The following is a 6,000-nucleotide window of genomic DNA, read 5'->3' on the forward strand; positions in this document are numbered from 1 at the left end:
CTGAAGGCACTGGCTTCAGCCCATTTCGGCAGCGGAGTTCGGACAAGAAGGACGATAACCACCTCTATCCCATCCTGCCATCCCAGCACCAGGAGCCATCCTCACTGCTGTCAGACCCCATCCCTGCCATCCCAGCACCAGGAGCCATCCTCACTGCTGTCAGACCCTGCCCTGCTGCCTTCTCGCTTTAACCTGCATCATCCATCACCCTATGGATCACCCACCACGACTGACACTATGAGCGGAGGGCTCTCTCCATCTCTCTCTCCCGCATGAATTGCCACCATCACCCCCAGCCCTCCTGCAGCTCTGCGGGACCCGCCCGCCCCCAGCACCGGGAACTGCAGCTCAGGGAAAAGGTGCCTGCAGCCAAAAAACACTGGGACTGAGTTACTGTTCTGTTTGTGGGTAATTTCATATCTGGTGTTTTTTTGTTTATCTTGTCAGAGATATAAGTAAAGAACTGTTATTGCTATCCCCATACGTTTGCCTGAGAGCTCCCTTAATTACAAAATTATAATTTGTAAGGAGGAGGGTTCACACATTTCATTTCAGAGGGCGGCTTATGCCTTTCCTTAGCAAATACCTGTCTTTCTAACCAGGACAGTTTCCTGTGGAAAAGTGCCACAGTTGTCCAGATGCCTGCAGCCCTTACTGGGTTTTTGCCAAGAAAAATTCCATATGGTTGAGGATTTCTCCCAGACCAAAGCTGCCACCTCCTACACACCTGGCTGCCATTGGAGTGTCAAATGTATCCTCCTAAATGACATCTGGAAAGTGGGCTGTTGACTTTTGTTTCCTGTGGAAAGGTGCCACCTTTCATATCCAAGTTGCCTGCAGCCCATACTGGGTTTTTGCCAAGAAAAATTCTATGTGGTAGAGGATTTCTCCCAGGAAAAAGCTGCCACCCACTATAAACATGGCTGCCATTGGAGTGCCAACTGTATCTTTCTAAGCCACATCTGGAAAGGGCGATGTTGAGTTTTGTTTCCTGTGGAAAAGTGCCAACTTTCGTATCCAGGGGCCTGTAGCTCATCCTGTGTTTTTGCCTACAAAAATTCTGTTTGTTAGAGGATTTCTCCCAGACCAAATCTGAAACTTCCAACAAACCTGGGTGCCATTTGAGTGTCTAATGTATCCTCCTAAACAACATCTTGAAAGTGGGATGTTGAATTTTGTTTCCTGTGGCAAAATGCCACCATCCGACTCCAAATTACCTACAGCCCATACTGGGTTTTTGCCTGCAAAAATTTCATCTATTAGGTAATTTCTTCTTGACGAAAGCTGCCAGTACCTACAAACCTGGCTGCCATTGGAATGCCAAATGACTCCTCCTAGCAGACATCTGGATAATGTCATGTTGAATGTCATTTGCTGTGGAAAAATGCCACGGTTCTTCTTCATGTCCCTGGTAGCCTGAAAAAGGTCTTTTATTCAGAGAATGATGCTGAAGCCTGGTGGTTGGAGGGAGGCTCTCCACTTCTGTTTATTTTTGTCCCTGGCCAGGTCTGTATTTTGCATGTAAATCACCCTCTCTCTGTAGACTTGTGTTTTTAATTCTTTTGCTGTTTTTGCCTGTTTTCTTATATCATTGCTACTTCCACTAAATTTCTCCCAATCGGTTATATTCAGTTTTTTCCTCCAGCACTCATCTCCATCCTCAGAAAAAGGGAAGGTGTTTAGCAAGGAAGCAGCATCTGTTTTGAGGGAGTCAGTGAACTGGGGAGTGCAGAAATAGAGCAAGGGACAATACTGTTGACTATTTCTTTAAAAACAAATTAATTTTGGTTTTGCAGTGTCTCCTTAACATCATCAGATAATGGAAATTGATAAAATAGTCTGAAATACTTCCAACAGAAGACATCTGCTTCATGCTTTTGTATTTTTTTTTTTTTTTTTTGAGGAAGAGCTAGACCTATCTTCCTTATGACTTATGTACATCCAATCTCCAATAGAGTTGCAACCAAACAGTGCAGAACTCTGAACTGATGATGGCTTAAGGCATATGTGGCTGTAATGCTTAGAGCATTGCCACATAGCAGTGTTAGGGCTTCATAAATCGACCACATAGCCAGTTAAATTTGTGTTGCTCTGTGTTTAATGAAGGTTTTTTGCTGGGATTCAAATTCCACTCAGTTTTACCTACTGACTTACAAAATGTTTCTAGATGCATATGCAGATGTGTAGACAATAATGTAAAAAAAAAATGCAGAGTCCCTAAGCTCACAAATCTGTTTTGAAAATTGACTCAGAGATTCTTGCCCTCAAATTTGGGCAGTGAATGTATTTGCTGAAGTGCTTACTGTTGTAGGTAATATTAAACGAGGTGCTAAATAAAGAATGTAGAAATTTAAAATTCACAGATGTCTTGAAATTATGGGCTGTAGTTCCCTTTTGAGTGAAATGCTTTATGTGAATAATGTTATTAATATGCTGATCCATTGCAGAAATTTCAGAATCTGAGGATGCTGATTCTAAAGCTATTTTCCCACCAATCTTGTTAAGACTGCACAGCCACATGCAATTCTTCTTACAAATATACCTTTATGACAACTTTAAATCAATGAACAGTAGAGAAATCCTCAGATAAAGATGCACTTGGAACCAGGCACCCGTAATGCTAATAATAAGTATTTCTAATAATAAGTATTTAAAAGCAGGTCATAATTAATTCTGTAGCAAATGGGTAAACGAAGGTGGACATATTCAGTCTCTCTAGAAAAACAATCTTGTGCTTAATAAATATTCTTCCTGAATAATTCCTTTTTGAAAGCCTCTTGGTTTTTTTAAACTTTTCCTTTAGATGACAAATTTTCCTTTTTCGTATCCAAACTACTCTGGCTGTGGTAATTTCCCTCTCCTCTCCAAAGCGGCAGTTCAGTAACTTTTTTTTTTAACTTGCTGAGGTGAAGCAGAAGAAAAACCGACGGCAAGAAGAAAAACCGACGGCAAGAAGAAAGCGGGTTCTTTTCCAGGATGCTGAAGACTCTTAAGTGGAGGATAAAGCTTAGAGGAGTCTGTCATAAGGAATTATTTCATGTCAATACCACAGCCCTCTTGAGTATGCAAGAAAGGAAAGAAACCAGGGAGCCTCACAATCATTCCTAGCATCTAGCTCTGCTGACACTTCCGAGGCAGGACTCACCAGCAGGCAGCGTTTGCACACCCGTGCCTCCTCTGGGCTGTGTGAGCTGTGCACAGCAGCTCTGGGAGGGAAACGTCACTGCACAGGGCTTTTTGGCTTTTCACCTTTAGGAAATGATGCTTTGGGTACGCAAACTGTAGCACCTAGGACACATCTCTTCTGAGGATGAAGCAGCTGCTACATCTCTTATTGTTTCCAGCACATGAAGAGTTGCCATGGAATAATTTACACTGCAGGTCTTTTAGCTGTAGTTAGCTGTTGCTACAGCAGACTTTTCCCATGGTAAGACGACATAGCTAATGTTCTGGAAAGCAGTGATCCCTCAGGTGTGACTCCCCACCCGAGAGACCTCTCAGATGTGAATTCCCTAGCCGTCAATACCTCGGAGAGAATTCCAGAGGTCTTTGTCTCACGGCGAATTAGGAGACGAGCACCAGGGCTGGCGGCACTTTAAGTGCTCTGCAGTACAAGGACGACACCAGGCGGTCGCCGTCGGCACACAGCGGGTACCGCCCGCTCCTTGGTTTTCCTATCCTGGGACGAAAGGATGAGAAAAAAATCACTAATCTTCCAGTTACAACGGAAAGCGCCTAAGACCCTAACGTTTAAGAAATGAAATTTTCAGCTTTTGAAGGAAGTAGTGGATAGGATGCCTTGGAAAATGTCCTCGAGAATAATGAAGTTAAAACACCCATTTAAAGACATTTTTCTTAGAGAATAAGAGCAAGCAGAACATGTTCATAGCTGCCTGAAACCTGGGACACAAACTCTAAGCCAGGTATTTTACACTAATTACTTTTTGGTTCCCAAGTCACTTGGGGGTTTTATCCTCCTTCAGAATATAAGACTGGTTTCTACACATTGATCTTCGTTTACATAAACAACAGCAGGCAGTATTTACTAACGTGCAAAAACTTCCTCTCTAACCAAAAACTAGTCTCAGGCTTGGGGCACTTCTGAGCAGCTGGCCACTTAATGTGAAGCATTATTCACATGAGTTTGCCAACTGTCCTGGCAACTCCACAGAAGGTTTTCCTTGGCACAGTTTCCACAGAGTCAATACTGATTAGGGGCAACATTTGTGCTGAAGTCATGGAAGCCAGTGGTTCAAGCTCAACCCGCTTGTCTATACTTGCATGACAGATCTGCATGGTGCAAGACAGACCACATTGCATAATTTGCAGTCAATAACAAGATGGATCACAACCTGAAATAATGTGTTTAGATGTAGGATTCTCTTCACCAAGATGGATGTGTATAGTTGTTGCTTGAGAGATGAGCCTAAACCTTAAAAGAGTTCAACTAACTGACTCCAAAAATTCCACCAATTCCATCAATCCAAGTAAATAAACCTCTTGGCACCCAAAAACACGATAGTGGGCACAAAACAAAGACTTTGTTCTTTTTGAACATCCTCTAGCAGCTAAAGTGTATGAATTAACAAATAAGAATCCCAGTCAGCAAAGATATGAAAAATTAGCTGCAAGACCAGAAGCCAGAGTATACTTAGGGATGACTAATGGTGGCCAACCATTTTCTAAAGTGAGCAGAGAAGAAACATGGAGAATGACAATATCCAGGGATCTGGGGTGTCAAGAAAAATGCAAATGTCTTCGCACGGCAAAAAAGAGCAGAGTTAGCCGACAAAACTAGGATCTAAAATGAAAGCAGTGAGGCCCTGGCACAGCTTAGATTAAGAAACTGTCCTAGTGTAGGCTTCACATGACACAGTTACCAAATTCATGGAAGGCTCAAAGGACACAATGGAGACACACCAGAGAAAGCAAGCAAAGAACTTACTTCAAAAAAAAAAAAAATGGAAGAAAAAGCCGGTGGAAAAGAAGAAATATCCAATGCAAGACAGTACCCTTCTGCTTTGCCCGCCTAAGTTTCATCAGACTCACCCGGATATTGTGTCCTTTCCCTCTGCACCGCGTCCGCCGAGGTGCTCTCTGCATCTCGGAGCTTAACGGCAAAGGACAATGTTTTCCACATCAGGGTGGTAGTGGCATTGCTAGCAGGAAAGCTAGCCGCATTTGAACTGCCCCCTTACCCCTTCGCACTCACTTCAGGCTCGTGCGCTCAGCAGAGCGGCCTGATGTTCTGAGGCTTCTCTGGCTGCCGTTCGTGCCCAGCTGCGCTTTCCTTCCCAAGGAGGCGAAGCGCCGTCTACTTCTCGCACCGAGCACGCTGCTCCTGGCTTTCGCTTCTGCCGCAACGAGCTCGCTACGCGCACTTTTCTTCTCAACCCTGTGCGCCCTTGCGTTCTGCCTTTCCTGTCTCGTGAATGGAGACGGAAAGCTTCTCGGCTACAACTCGCCTAGAACAACTGCGGCTACACATTAAGCTCGCCCGGAGCGTCCTGCTGAAACTTGTCTTCGCGCACCACACTCGGGGACAGCCGTCTTTCTTCTGCCACCGGCAAAGCAAGCACTGCCACATCGCCGCGCTCGTCACACGCCTCTTTTTCAGCCTGGCGTACCACGGCGCACATTATACAGCCTGGCAAAAGACTAGCGCCCCGGAGAGATGGCTCGCACAGGAAACAGTTCCAGCAGCGAAACTTGTTCTGCAACGTTCCCTCCTCTTTTCCCACTTTCTGTTGCTCTGCTGGACGCCTTGGCCATGGAACGACTAAGCCTGCAAGTATTCCTCGCCGGCCACTTTTCGCTGAGCGAGAGGTACGTGGACCCTTTGAAAGCTGCCAAGCAAAAAGCACAGCAGTTGGCCCTAAAAGCGAGGAGACAGCATGCAGGAAGCACAGTATTTCTGTCTAGTGCTCTCCGTGCAGAGAGGCCGCAAAGCTGAATGCCGTGCCCGAGCTTCACTTCTCACGGGATCACAGAAAGCCGAGA

Source organism: Cinclus cinclus, chromosome 4, assembly GCF_963662255.1.
Source record: "Cinclus cinclus chromosome 4, bCinCin1.1, whole genome shotgun sequence".
Taxonomy (NCBI): Eukaryota; Metazoa; Chordata; class Aves; order Passeriformes; family Cinclidae; genus Cinclus; species Cinclus cinclus.